This window comes from Macaca nemestrina, chromosome 6, assembly GCF_043159975.1.
Source record: "Macaca nemestrina isolate mMacNem1 chromosome 6, mMacNem.hap1, whole genome shotgun sequence".
NCBI classification, from domain to species: domain Eukaryota; kingdom Metazoa; phylum Chordata; class Mammalia; order Primates; family Cercopithecidae; genus Macaca; species Macaca nemestrina.
In genome coordinates, this window is record NC_092130.1 from 14,802,791 (window position 1) to 14,818,172 (window position 15,382).

General features: G+C 37.7%; 1 protein-coding gene across 8 annotated transcripts in view; it reads right to left on the minus strand.

The window, feature by feature from the left end:
• The window catches only part of LOC105480824 (teneurin transmembrane protein 2), a 3,943,693-nt gene that overhangs the window by 2,627,637 nt on the left and 1,300,674 nt on the right, over positions 1-15,382 (minus strand). The window contains exon 1 of one of the 8 annotated variants that reach the window (XM_071097761.1): positions 15,121-15,135. The exons of the other annotated variants lie outside the window; for them this stretch is intronic. The gene's annotated coding sequence lies outside the window, so the exon portion shown is untranslated. Of the gene's footprint in view, positions 1-15,120; positions 15,136-15,382 lie in introns of those variants that run through there. 8 annotated transcript variants of the gene reach the window in all.

Below are 15,382 nucleotides of genomic sequence, written 5' to 3' on the forward strand. Positions count from 1 at the left end.
AAAATTTAAACCAATTTCAGGTGAAAATTATTGAATTTCAATCTTGAAAAAAGTAAGGAATCTTCCTACTTAAGAAGTTCTTCAGTCAGTAACTGCAGTTCGTTTGCTAGGAGACTTTGAAATATACCAGAAAACAGGCTGGCTGGCAGGTTGGTTTGTGCTGCAAGATATTCTGACAACCTGTCAAAGTTCCACTTTTCTCACATTCTACCAACTTCTCTTTTCTAAAGAAAGCATGAAATGTCAAAATGACAGGTGCCGAAGCACAGCAGCATCCAGCTTCTGGGCCTATTACCTTAGGAAGGAAGGAGCTGAAAAGTTGTGCAAGTGACACATGCTGAAGAGTGATATAATTTGCCAGGTAAAGGAGTGGCTTGATGGGGCTTGTATTAACCCTTTGGGGCTGACTAACTTGAGCTACATCCTTTGGGAGGAAATTCTAGAGGTAGCTAGAGAAGAAAAAAGTATATAGCTTTTGAGAAATAACTTTCATAAATAATTGGGTACCATTCTCTTTATTGTTGGTGACTTTTTCCAATTAATTTGTTGAACGAAATCAACATTGCCTAGCTACAGAGGATCTGTTAATAATTTTCAAATGGAAGGATGGGACATGTAGCCAGAAGAAAGATAAAAACATGAGAAGCAATTGCAATTGTATCTCTATGAAATCTGTTCCTGTGTGTGTGAGTGTGCGCGCACGCACGCGCGTGTGTGCGTGTATAAATACCTATTGAGAGAGTTAAGTATGACTCAGTTAATTGGGAAAAAGCCTATCTAAATTAATTGACAAGACTGAGTTACAAAATAAGATTTTCAAAAATTGTTTATTTTACTACTTTTAAGTTCTGATTATGTCTTATGCAGATAATAGTAACTTGCAACTCTCAGTCATTTCCTTAAAATGTACAAAGAAGTCCTATAAAAGAGCAATTTCTTCTAAGTGACGAATGGTTCTTAATTGTGTTAATAGTTGCCACGTTGTATGGTAAACAGAAGTTATGTTTGAGGACAATGGAAATAGATAAGTAAGATTGTGGTGATCATAGTCTTTGGCTGGGAGAAGAACGGACAGGGAATCTAATAAAACAAGAAAATTTAAAGGATTGGAAGAAGAAGATCAACTTCCCAGATTTGAGAAGGGTCTACAAAGTTAAGGATGAGACTAGGAAAAGATTTGGAAGTGGCCGAGAGAGAGAGAGAGAGAGAGAGAGAGAGAGAGAGAGAGAGTTCTGGGTTTCTGGGTTCTGGGAGAAAATGAGATTTAATGGTAGGAGTCTGGAAATGTAATCCTACCAGTTCCCTGAGAAGTTACATCACGTAGCAGTTAGGAATTGAGACTCTGCAGTTGTACTGCAAACAACTGTGACCTTGGGCCTGCTACCCAATTCTTGTTGTTCGAAATATATCTATTTGAAAACAGAGGTACTTGAAGTATCTGTCTCATAGTATTGTGAGAAATTAAGTGTGATTAGGTGTATATGTAGCAGTTATTTCATGATTATATCTTTAGAAAAACAGTTAAAAAGGACTTTCTTTCCTATGATTTCAGAAGAAAATAAAAGGGGGGAATGGCATCAAATTAGAGTGATCAATCAGATAAGGAAATTTCTTAGCCCCTCGGAGTTAGGACTCTATTACTACAAGAGGAGGGGCTTCAATTAACCAGTCTGTTTCCTGAATCTTTATACTACAGTAGTTAAATGCTCTTACAACAATCAGAGAGATAGCTGTGCGTGATGTTGCTGATGAAGAGTTACAATAGCAACAGCTAATCATTACTGAGCATCTATCAATTGCCAGGCAATATATTAAGAGTTAAAGACTACGGGATTGATATAACTTATCCCACTTATAATCCAAGTGGGTAATGTAATTTTTACCTTTATTTGACAGAAATGGAGTATTTTTTTCAGAGTCACATAGTGGCAGATGCCATGCATCATGGGCAGTTTGACTGGGAAGATGGTGTTCTAACCCACTTTCTTGTGATTTCATTCCCAAATCAGAGAAAAAATACTTAAGGATGAGGGGGAAGTGATGGATATTTTCAAAGAAGAATGTCATATTATTGAAAAATGATCAATATCCCCTTTATGGTAGGAATTTATGCAGGATTCTTATCTATGTTAACCTGTCTCTCAAGTGGGATGGGTTTCTTCTGCTCTAGCAAGATGGTAGTTACCCCTTTAAAATACATGATTGACAAAAATTCAAGTAGTGTCAAAGAGCCATAATGAAATGCAAGAGCAAAAGAGATAAGTTTTGCTCTCTTTTACTCCATCCAAGGAGCCATTACTGGAATCCATTATGGTTGCTTCCTAGTTTATCTTTGTAGTTATCTATCTTCCTAGTTTATCTTTCCTAGTTTATCTCCAGTCCTATCTTTGTAAGAAGATGCTATAAGATAGCATCTCCTTGGACCCTTCACCTTCACTTCATACTTTTGATGAAGGTGATTTGACCGTCACTCTCCTTACCTACAAATATTTGAGAGGCAAGGGGGAATATTGGAAATGCTTGACAATCTAGAATATTACATTACTCTGGTAAAATTGAATAGTATAGAAAGAGGCTAATGACCCAATTAAAGCCACTGAGATTGACTGTGAATTTGGCTAGAACTATTGTAATAGATGCATGTTATATTTTTTGCTGATTCTGAGACTATTTAGGATAATGTGACCTGGAGCTATTGGGGCCACCACAGAGAGCCTCAGAATGAAGACCATCTAGCAGAAGACACAGCTAAGAGACATCCTCATCACATTACTTGAGTCCCAGGATCAAATCTGGAGTTAATTACAATTGGAATTCCCTTTCTTTTCTTTTCTTTTTTTTTTTTTTTTTTTTTTTTTTTTTTTTTTTTTTTTTTTGGCTTAAAAGGGTTCAAAGCTTTTGACATTGGATTGTTTTCATTTGCAATTTCACCTGTACTAAAAGATATAAAATCCCCCTATTTGAGATTGTCTGTCATCAACTCAAGAAACTACCTTCTGTTCACCATGTCATGATGACTGGAAACCTGGGAACTACAATTCCCACAGTACTTTGCTGGCTTTTGTTTGGCTTATCATCTATCGTGAAAGTCACATAAATTAGATTGAAAAGTAAAGGGCAGCTGGAAGTGATGGTTTTGTTACTATAACAACAATATGCAGTTCAAATTTTGGATTCAAATTTTGCAAAAAATCCTGCGGGAACCTATTAATAGTTCCTAGGAAATCACCTGATTCTAGGCTGTAAACTGTAGTGATCATTCCCATGGCCTCTACACTTTCTTGACTCTGAATAAAAATAAAACTTGGTAGCAAAAATGAGATATTGACAGTTTCCCCAAACTTAGATTATTCAGTGTTACCAATGGATCTATAGCACCTAATTTTCTCTATTATCTTCCACCTGCTTTGGAATACCTAGAGATGTTTACAGTTTTGTTCTGATCACATAGGAACATTATATTTGCTGTCAGAAATAATTCCAGGGAAAAAAGACCTTCAAAAGTGGTGATGAAAGGGAGTTCATCTTTAATAGTTAGAGGGGAAAGAAGTGCCCATAACATTGTAGAGCAGAAAATGAGAAACTAATGTTCCAAAGCATTCAGTGTCAAACAACTATTTTAATTATATTGTAGCAGCCTTAAATTAAGTAGATCAAGAAGCTTCTGCAATGCAATAATATGTAGACTGTGATGCATTCACAGTAAAGCGATATGGCTGATTCTAACTGCACAGGAGAGCTTTCAGGAAGAGCATGTCAAGAACAGAGATTTCAATTTTCAGCTCAAGATATTGTCAGAAAACCATAGAACTTCTGTGATCACCCTAAAGAAGTATTCCTTTTTACAGTGAGGGCTGATATAGCTGAAAAATAGAGCCAATATTTAATTCTTCGGGTTAAATAATGAATTAGATTTACACACACACCAGGTCTCACATGAAAGCTAGGCCACTGTTTGGCAAAAGGTGGAACTCTGGGAATTGTAATGGAAATATTTGGGTAGACGCAAATGACCGTGAGTGTCTTGCCTCTCTAAATCTCATTGAACTTCCTTTACTGGCAACAGCAGCCCCCCTGCATGCGCCATCTGAGGAGACAACCTACCCCTTCCTTGAATACCTATAATAACATAATTTGAGGCAGAGCTCTTTCAAGGGGGTGGAAATTTTTTCAACATCCAACCCTAGTGCCCAGCTTTGCCTCTAGACAGTTGACTAGAATCAGAAAGAACTTTAGGAAATGTCTTCAAAGACCCACCCAGAAAGAGCTAGCATATGCATAAGATAGACTTCAACATGTTAAAACACTTAAAATTTAAAACACACAGACTCATCATATGTTTTAAACATCTTGGGGGGTTATGTATATATATATATATTACACACACGCGCACACACACAGATATTCCAAGAGTGCTCTGTTAGAATTTGTCTAATTCCACCAATAATGATACACATACCAGAGATTTTGAATTCAAGGTGTTAGCGTGAACAGATGGCCACGGGTCTCATGGTTTTCCGGATTGATAGATTGAAACATGGACTCAGTATTAGCCTACAATTAGCCTGCATTGTAATGTACAGAAAAGAATCCAAAGGTTTAACAGAATAGGAATGTTGGATTAATCCATGCATTCTATTCATCCATCCTTCACTATATTTCTTAGAAGGTCCCTAAGAAATATTGTCACCAAAGCCTCAATAATTACATTAGAGATGCTAACAATGCATTTGTAAGGATCTCTATAATTGCCATCTTTGCTGTTTGGAGTAACAATCACATCATCCCTTACTTGCTCTTTGCCCTTAGTCAAGCTACTTAAACTCTCTGAGACTCGGTTTCCTTAACTGTAAAATGAGAATAACGATACCCACTTTGTTGAGTAATTGACAGTCTTGGTACAAAAATAAATGTTAATGTTTTATTGTGTGTTCTATATACAAGACACTCTTCTAAAGCTATGCATTCTGTTACTTAATCCTCTGAACAATTAAATTAGTATGCACTTTGTCTAGCCCTCTTTTACAGGCAAAACATTTGGTTCCCACTTAGGCCATGGTAAACCCAAGATTTGAACTAAGGTAGCTTGACTCTAGGATTTACATATTTAAGCACTATGCTGTACTGCATAGAGCAGACTCTCCATAAATATAAATTGTCATTATCATGATCACCATCATTAGCAACATCACTATTATTACGTGATCATTTCTCTTTATTTTGTGATCATAGCTTATACTTCATCCTCACTTTATAGTCATACTTATATTAAGGTACATTCCATTAAGATAGATGTAGGAAGGTTTTAAATAACAAATAAACTGTTGATGATTGCAGTATAATAAGTTCTACAAATCATGATTTCTATAGATCTGAGTTTCCTGATCTAAAATGGAATATATACAATTGTATGCCACCTGGTGTCCCTTTTAGTTCTATTAAGCAAGTTTTAGCAAGTTTATTCTTTGAAGGCTGTCAGCTCATGATACATAGAATATGCTTACAGCTTCAGTTAGAAGGATCACTGATGGTGGCAATATCAAAGCCCCTCCTCATGAAATATTAGTTATATTAATATTAAGTAAATGCAAATAATTTCATTCTGGGGCTCCCAGGGCCTCAACAAAAGCCCAGGATATGTTATTTATGCTTTTACTTGATAAAAAATAAATTCTTCCTACAGGGTTCCATTCTACCCAAAGATCAATTGCCACAGATTATTTTTTGTTTCTATTAAGATTTCATAAGTTCATTAAAATGGACTTTTGCTGATGGAAAAATTTAGAAATGTGGTATGGCCTTCATTTTTATGCAGTCATTTCAACTGCAACACATACATACAAGGACTAATGCTGACGGAAAAAATTAGGAATGTAGTCTGGCCTTAATTTTTATGCAATCATTTCAACTGCAACTTAATAAGAGAAGTTTCTTAGGTCTATTGAGTAATTGTAGTGCCTTCTAAGAACTTGATGTTGAGTGTTTGTTTGAAAGTTTATGATTGCTTTATTCAAATGTAAATTTCACTTAAATTACAAAATAAAATGCTAGGTTAAGGAGCATTACCTCTTTTTATCATTTAGACTTCTGAGACCTTAAATTCAGTCTAGAGTTTTAACTAATGAATTATAATAGCCACCTCTTTCAGCACTAATTATCATCATCCTTGATGTATAAAAGGCCATTTTATTAACTATTTTCAAACATCGATAATACAAAGAAAAGAGTCTGTCCCCGTTCCAGAAAATTTACAAAAACAAAACAAAGATTACAATGAGACCCTTACGTGCAACTCTGTATCACGTCAAATCAATCAGCTGAGAAAAGAAAAATTCAGCCAGGAAGTTCATTGTTTGATGGACACAATGCCAATTAACTAATTTGACACAATGCAGTTAACAAGTTTGACTTTTTTTTTTTTTTTTAACAAATTGACTGCCTTTACTTCTTGTTTCTGTGTCATGTAGATGTAGTAGCAGATAATAGTAACAATATTGAATCAAGAGGTTAAGTGATTTAATTTTGAAGACATTACTATTACAGAAGCCACATTTAATAAATCAATGTGTTTAAGATGCTTGGAGATCTATGGATTAAAGACTACTTTGCTTGTGGAGTGTCTAATAATCATTATACATTGCAAACCCACACACAACACTAACAGCTTGTCCTGCTTAGTTGTCAATAATTCTATGCATCTCCAGGTAGCCCCAAACCTCCCCTCCACCCAACACTGGCTGGCTTGCTTCAACAGAAATCATCCACTTCTCTATATAATAGATCAAACTCTGCACCGCCTCAGCCTTAATTACTGGTGTTTGACAAGTTTAGTTTAAAATATCAATACAACAGTTATAGTAAGCAGAGAACAAGTCATTCATTATTTGAGATGAAAACAATATTGTGCTTTGGATTTTTTTTTTTTAAACTAAGCAAGCTGAGTCACTTAGTTGGATGAAGTCACTTAGCTGGACGAAGAAACAAACAAATTCAGATGCTCTTGCTGTGCAGCAAAACTCGGTGTCAAAGCTGACCTCCTGGTCCTACAGGTAACTGTTTAGCACTGCTCATTATTTTGTAACTTGCAGGCTGTTGCATAGGATGAACCTCAGAGCATGATATGAAACCAGCATGGGAATGGTGGAAGGTATCCTTTTAGGACAGAAGAGCTATTAAATCATAATCACAAAATTAAACCTTTATCTCTCTCCAAAGATAAATTGCCAGCTATTTTAATTCATCATGCCAATCAATAAATTTTAATAGTCAATCATTTTTCATATGAATTCCAGGGAAAAAAGAGGTGAACATCTAATTTGAATGAAATATCAGAAACAACTAATAGTCATTAGAATCATCAAATTATGGAATACAAGATATGGATTGGAGCTTAAATATTGCCTAGTCCGATCTTTGATAAAAAATAAGTCTAGGGACTTATCCAAGGTTATAACCTGATCAGAGGCAAAGTTGAGTCTAGACTCCATTTCTTCCTTCAGCATTTTTCTAGGGTCGTGTTTCAGTATGCTCTGGAATTACTTTCCAGTGTAGGGAATCTCAGAAAAAGAATTTTGATTACAAGATTGCAGTTGTGCTGTGTCACACTCTGGGATAAATTATAAGTAATTCTATTTAAAGCATTCTTCTTTCACATCTTGGCCAATCCCAATGAATCATAGCTTCCCAATTCTTGGATTAAGTTTATTTGAATTAATTGTCTCTTCCCCACTCTTACTAGCTGATGGAAGTGTCCTAAGGCAAGGGCCCACATCTTCTCTGTCTCCCATTATTAATCTAGCCAGGAAGAGAGACAGGGCTCAATAAAAATGGGTCCACTGCATTACAACGCTCCCCAATCCTGACTCCTAGGCTAGCATTTTCCCTTCACATGCTATCATCCTGTGAATGTATATATGAGATTATACTGAGCTAACCAACCTGATGCCCACCTGCTCCTACCCCTTCCAGCACAGAGCATTAGATAACATGTGTTCTTTTCTTCTGAATCAATAGAGAGTGTTCTTTATTCTCAGAGAGGAAACCAACCCCTCTCTGCGGGGAAGCCACACTGGTGGAAAAAGCACCCATGAGGTCATTACTGATGTGAAAGGAAAATAAATCTTGGGATCCCAAAATCATTAAGCCAAGGGAAAAGTCAAGCTGAGAACTATGTCAGGTATATCTGCCTCCTATTTTATTCCTAAATAAGAGAGCTACAAAGATAAGCTACGTACCTCCCTCACAAGTTGCCCACAAGGAAATTTCTTGTGGACAAAGGACAGACAGAACTCAAAGTCGTCCCTCTGCTCACGTGAAACAAATGCGTATCTGAGTGCTTCCTCTGCTCTATTGTTTCACTAAGCCAGCCTAAGGTGGAAGTGACTATTCCTGTAAATCGCATATTCAGTGAAAGGCTAATCAGAAACTCAAAATAATGCAACAATTTGTCTTTTACCTACCTACGACCTGAAAGCCACTTTGAGTTGTCCTGCCTTTCCGGACTGAACCAATGTACATCTTACATATATTGATTGATGTCTCATATCTCCCTAAAATGTATGAAACCAGACTGTGTCCCAACCACCTTGGCACATGTCCTCAGGACCTCCTAAAGCTGTGCCATGGGTGTGTCTTTGACCTTGGCGAAATAAACTTCCTAAATTGAGACTTGACTCAGATACTCTTTGGTTTACACTGACTTTGATGAAAAGAAGCTATTTAATCCTAAGCTTTTAAAATGCATTCTTTAAGGTCTTTTTGAGGCTACAAATGGATGAAATTTCTATTCTAGCATGGTTTTCTGCAGCACATTAAATATATTTTTCAGCCACAAAATGGGATGATAATATGGTTTTATACAACTCTTAGCAGCTCTTCTAATTTAGTGGATCAGGTCTAGTATATATTCCTCTGCCTCCACTGTTTTATTTCATTCAATTACAAGGAAGCCCTTTTTCTAACCCTACATATCTAATAGTGAGTATTCGGCCTAAATATCATAAGGCAAAATTTCCACTGGAGAGCAAATTTGAAACAGAATGAAACTATAATTTTGCCATCTGTCTTACACAACAATAAGCATAGGAGCTTGTTTGTGAAGCGCTATACACAACTTGCCCATCCTCTACATCCTTTGAATTCCTAAAGACCCTGTGGCAGGAAGATCAGGCCCAAGTGTTCCCATTTGGCTGATGTCATGGAGCCTCAGATAAGGCATGTGACCGCACCAAGATCACACAACTGAAAGGATGCAGAGTAAGAAACCACACCACACATTTTCCACTACATTTGCTCTCTTTCCTCTTCCTGATCTGCATGACCTCAAAACATACAGTTCTATAAGCCAGAGAATGCAAGAAGACGCTGAATCAACAGGGTGTATTCCCATTTCTCTCTTCAGTTTACATACCTAAGGTCCTGGTTACACGTTCATTTCCTGTCATGAGACACGCTTCCGTGGGAACATGTAAGCAGCTTGGGTATCAAGTTTTCTCACAAGCAGAGAGAAATCCTGGCCATCCTCCCTCCAACTTCCTATCTTGTTCTCCACTGGGGTATGCAGACTTCGAAAACAAGAAGCTAATGATAGTGACACGAGAAATTGGAGCTGGTTTTGATTACAAAATAAATTATATGAGAACTCAATCAAATGCAGGTTAATATATAATCCTTTAAAAAATGCAGATGATTTGGCAATTGTGGTTTAAACTGTGTGAAACAGTTTTCTGTATTGTCGAACTTCTTAGAGACGTCAATGTGGTATACGCGTAATGGATTCTCTGTAAAGTACAATATGTAGTATTTCACTGTACTTGGTTAAAGAAAAAATTAGGCTGGCGTCTGTTAAAATGATAACGAAGGATTATTCAAGATTATAGAGTATTGCAATGGAGGCATTGCGACAAGGGGATTGAGATTGAGTTCAGCTTCTGATATAGGAGAGGCAACTTAGGATTTATAGCCAACAAGCAGAGTGAGAGGGTCAGTGAATGAAAAAGCACAAAGAGGAGATATCAAGGGTCTTAGCAAGATTATTGCTGAAATCAGGCCAGGGCCAGGGTAATCAGATAACAACCGTAGAGAAATCTTTCTTTCTTTTTTTCTTTTTTTGAGACAAGATCTCACTCTAACACCCAGGCTGGAGTGCACTGGTGCTATCATGCCTCATTGCAGTCTCAACCTCCTGGGCTCAAGCAATCCTCTCACCTCAACCTCCCAAGTAGCTGAGACCATAAGAACATTCCATCACGCCCAGCTAATTCATTTTTTTTTTTTTTTTTTGGCTTTTTTTTGGTAGAAACAGACTCTTACCATGTTGCCCTGGCTTGGAATTCTTGCTAAACCAACAAAGCAGGATTCTTGCTACAACTGAACTAGGTGGACAGAAGACAGGAATGGAACCAAGGTCCAGGCCTACTCGAGAAGAGGGTTCAGAGAACCCTAGCTAAAGTTTGATCAAGGAGAGAGTCTTTTTAAATGTACTTGATGGAGAGCCCTTTTGGTGAGCCTTTGCTTTGGATTAGTTGCCACAGAATACATTTTGGAAGACAATGCCCTAGTTCATTTATCAGACAAGCAGACACACCCTAGAAATTGGTCTGCATTGATTCTACTTGCCAACCTCAGAATAGGTGATCCTAATTTAAAGACAAAAAGTTACCCTTGTGTCAGACTATTAAGATGACATAGGTAGGGAAATAAATAATAGATTTAGCTTGCCTTTTGTTCATCTGAGATTCCTTCCAGAAGAATCTTTATTTTTCACTTATTCACTGAATAACTCTGGGTAAGCCACTTAACCTTTGGGTCTTCAATTCCTCATTGGTGTAATAAAAAGGTTTAACTGAATGATCTCTGATGCCCTTTCCATCATAAAAAAAATACCTATTAGGTTTTCTGTGTGTTTCTGTATATCCAATTAATGTTTTACAAAGAGCAGATTAAAATGATCAGGTTTCACTGCCATGGGCTGGGGAGAGGAACAAAAGATTTTAGACAGGAGAGGAAGGCAAGTGTCAATTTCTAATCTCTGCTGACAAAAGATGTATTCCTTCTGGTTATAAAGAAATTTTCTCCAAAGTAAGCTGGATGCTTTAAAAATAAAGGAATTTGTTTCAGGATGTAAAACTGAGGCACAAACATGAAACATAAATCCTAAATGAACTGTAAACAGGATATTCACATTTCTCAATGAGAAAAAAACTATGCCATATCTGCAATCCAGTGGTGTTAATTCATCACAATAGAAAAGAACGTTGACATGCAAAGCCCTATATGAATAAAGGTGCAGACTTTTTTCCTTTTCTTTCCTTTCCTTTTCTTTTTTTAAAAGACAGGGTCTTGCTCTGTCAGCCAGGCTGGAGTGCGGTGGCACAATCACAGCTCACTGCAGCCTCGAACTCCTGGGCTCAAGCAATCCTCCCACTTGAGCCTCTTGAGTAGCTAGGACTACAGGCACGCACCACACCTGGCTTATTATTATTTTTATTTTTTTGTATGTGTGGAGGTAGGGTCTTGCTATGTTTCCTAGGCTGGTCTTGAACTCCCGGCCTCAAACAATCCTCCTGCTTCGGCCTCTCAAAGCACTGGGATTACAGGCATGAGCCACTGCGCCCAGCCAACATTCAACTGAATGAATTAAATTTGTTCGGAAAGCTTATTTGAAGGAGAGAAGTTGGTGAGTGGATTTCCTCATGGAAGGCCAGTGTTTTGTCTTTAACTTTCGAAATCAACATCTCACATTTACAGTAGGAATCCCCTACTTGATCCTTTTTAAAAAATGTTAATTAAAAGTGGAGAAAAACATTCACCTTCACGCCTGTTTATCAATGTAGGTATGGATAGACAAAGATGAATGTTTTAACTCAGAAGCAAGATTTAAGGAGCAGGCATTTAAGCTCACACCCTCTTGTTTCTGTAAAAAAAAAAAAAAAAAAAAAGTTACAATTTGATTACCATTTTATAGTAAAATCCAGAGTTACAGCTGGAAGTGACCTTCAAAATAATTTCCTTTAACTCCCTCATTTTACAGATATGAGCATGGAGTCTCAGAAAGATCAGAGTCCACAGCTGGTGAGTGGCAGAGTTGGGCGCAGAGCCCCCACTTCCTGACCCTGGGTGCAGGGTGACTTTTGACTCACCATAAACTTAACAGGAATTAGGCCAGCGATTCTTAGAAGGCCTAACACAGGACTCACTTGTGGAATCAACGTGCATTTGTCCCATGGAATTTGTTATCTCCAATTGTGTTCCTGTTATGGGATTTGTTGTCCTGTTTTCTGACTCTGCACTTGATTTGCAATTCTGGGCCATAGCAATACGCTTCCCCAGAGTACTGAGCAGTGGTCAGTGAATTTAATCTGTCTCTCGCTGTGATCTGTGAGCGAAGTTGTTACAGCTCCACCTAGTGGACAAATTCACATTGAGGGGGAAATTGCAAAGGGGATGCTGCCCGCTGAGGACGGATCTGCAGGCGAGAGGGCAGAGCACATCGAGAGGGCAGAACACATCACAGAGAGGTTAAAGCTGTAAAAAGTTGTGCTGACAGCTGGCTGTAAACTAAAGACTGTTGTGGAGAAATCAAAGTATAATTATTAGAGAGGGGAGAAAAAAAACATCAGCTTTCTCATTACTTCAAGGACCTCTAGAGATTTTTATAGCTTCTGGAGGATGCTGTTAGGTATGAAGAAGGACGAGTCAGAGGATGGAATTAATAGAACTCACAAATGAAAACTAATTCTTGGCATTTTTCTAAAAGTGCACACAGGCAGATTTACTCAGCCTCGGGTGTCTGACTGGCCCCCAAGATTTCTTAAGGCCCCAGTACAGTAGAAAGGCAGATGTTGGACGGTGGGCTCCAGTCCTCGGCCAGCCCTCTCAGGTTCATAACAGGAGCTCTGGGCTCAGTGCTTCAGAGGATCCCTTGTTAGTTCATATCCACTGTCTGTCTTTTGTTGTCTTTCTAAAGAGACATGACCAGAAGCCAAAGGATTGAGTTAATATTACACAATCCCTTGAAAGCAGAAGCAACACTGTCTCTAAAAAATATAAACCCCAGAACATAAGTGCTATATGTGTGTCTATGTGTGACACATATAAACAAAAAATTAACCATCTCTCAAGATAACTGTTCACATTGATTCCTTCCCCGCTTCTCCCCTATACCCCTTTCTTACATCTTAGCTTTCCATTACCAAGGAGCCAAGTAGCTTTTATGGTATTAATTTCCACTCGATGCAAACATCTCTGGGACATATTGCTCCATGTTAAGTACAACTGCTTTCTGAAAAGAACTGACAAAACAACTGCTGCTGATTTTCCTTTATTCAAATCAAGTTTAGCTTTTGTATCTTCTTATCAACATCTATACAGTGTGTTTAGAAAGCTTTTGCATCGATAGCAATTTTAAGAATGTCCTTGACATTAATGATTTCTATATTTGAGCTCAGATCACATTCTCTTCTGAAGAAAGTGTATAATGCTCTAAGGCTGAGTTGGCATAAACATTGCAGAATCACAGGTAAATGACACCTGGAATGCGGCATACATTCAATAAATACTTATTGAATTGAATTGGAAAGACGGCTTGTGTTTTAATAGATGTGATTTGCATGGTTCCTCAGGCAGCTGGTTGAGCAACTGAAGTGAGAATCTGAGAGAGCCAAGACCTATACCTTATTGCTAACGACCTTGGAGTTTGTGATCGGGAGCTCAGATCAAGCTAGTTTTGACCCTAACTTGCTATGTGAACACAAATAAGTTACCTGAACTCCTTGCAACTCAAAGTCAAACTGACTGCAATTTGGGAAGAGAAAGAAGAATATATAATTTAGAATTTTCTGGTCATAATAAGACATGTCAAGTTCTTAGCACAGTGTTAGAAACAGTATTGCAAGCTCTTGATGAATCCTGGCCATTTGTAGATGCTAGATTGAGGAGCTGAATTTTTTGATCAAGAAAGACTTCTATCAAGGGCTTCACTTAGAAAGGATGGTAAAATAATGAGAACAGAGGTAATTGACCAAGGATTATAGATTATTCAACTAATTATAAAGTACTCTGAACTTTTTTTTTTTTAAAGCAAATCTTTGTATGTGACATGAGTGTGAGAAAAATATGTAGGCAAAAATGAACAAAACTTTGCATTAGACATTAGAAACTAAAAGAAGCTAAAGTGCACATTATTAAGGGAAAAAACATTATTAAGGGAAAAAGAAAAAATACATAACAAACTAGCAAAATGCCCACATCACAGAGAAAATTAAGAAATCTATGAAATAGTTGCTGTTGGGCAGAAAGAAATATGTAATAAATCCTACATACCAAGCAAATAATCTTAAAGACAGAGAAATCTGGAGTAATTTGAGTTGAGTGGAGGTGTCAAGGAGATCTCACAGGATAGAAGTTTTGGAACCAGAAACATTACATAGATTGGTAGGGAAAAAAAATCAAAGGGTATCTGGGGAGGTTTCTAAACATACCAGCCATGTTTACTGAGGAAGTAGGTTGTTTAAGAGATTGATAAAGGAGATCCCTTGGCCTGAAATTCCATATGTACGTAGTTGCTGCTTTCATAAACCAAACATTGTGGGCAGAAAAGGGATGCAATTTAAAGTCATGATTTGGTCAGTGTGGTAGGCAGAATAATGGCTCCCCAAAAGGATGCTCGCATTCTAATCTCCAGAACCTGTGACTATGTTATGTTACATGACACGAAGGGATTGAGGTCGCAGATGGAATTAGGTTTGCTAATCAGCTCACCCTAAAATTAGATTATTTGGGGTTATCTGATGGGCCCAATGTAATCAAAAGGGAAAAAAGAGGCAGAAAAAATATTGTCAGATTGATATGATTTAAGACAGTGCTGGGTTTGAAGACAGAAAAGAGCAGTGAGTGAAGGAATGGTGAGCCGTCATAGAAGCTGGGAAGGGCAAGACAATGGATCTTCTCCTAGACCTTCCAGAAAGAAATGCAGCCCTGCCAACATTTTGATTTTAGCCCACTGATACCTGTGTCAGATTTCTGACTTGAAGTCTATTAGATCATATATTTCTGTTGTTTTCAGCCACTGAGGGTATGGCAATTTGTTAACAGTAGCAATAAGAAACGAATACAGCCCACCTTTCTAGTTCCAAGAGAGTGAATGCAGGAAGCCCACACCACAGGAACATAGTTGTAGCAAAACACCTAGATGGGATTTAAAAGTAAAGGAGGTGGAATTAGAGCAGAGAGGATCCGTTTTTCTTTTTCTTTCCTTTTTTTTTTTTTTTTTTTTTTTTTTTTTGAGACAGAGTCTCTCTCGCTCTGTAGCCCAGGCTGGAGTGCAGTGACGCCTCCTGGGTTCACGCCATTCTCCTGCCTCAGCCTCCCAAGTAGCTGGGAC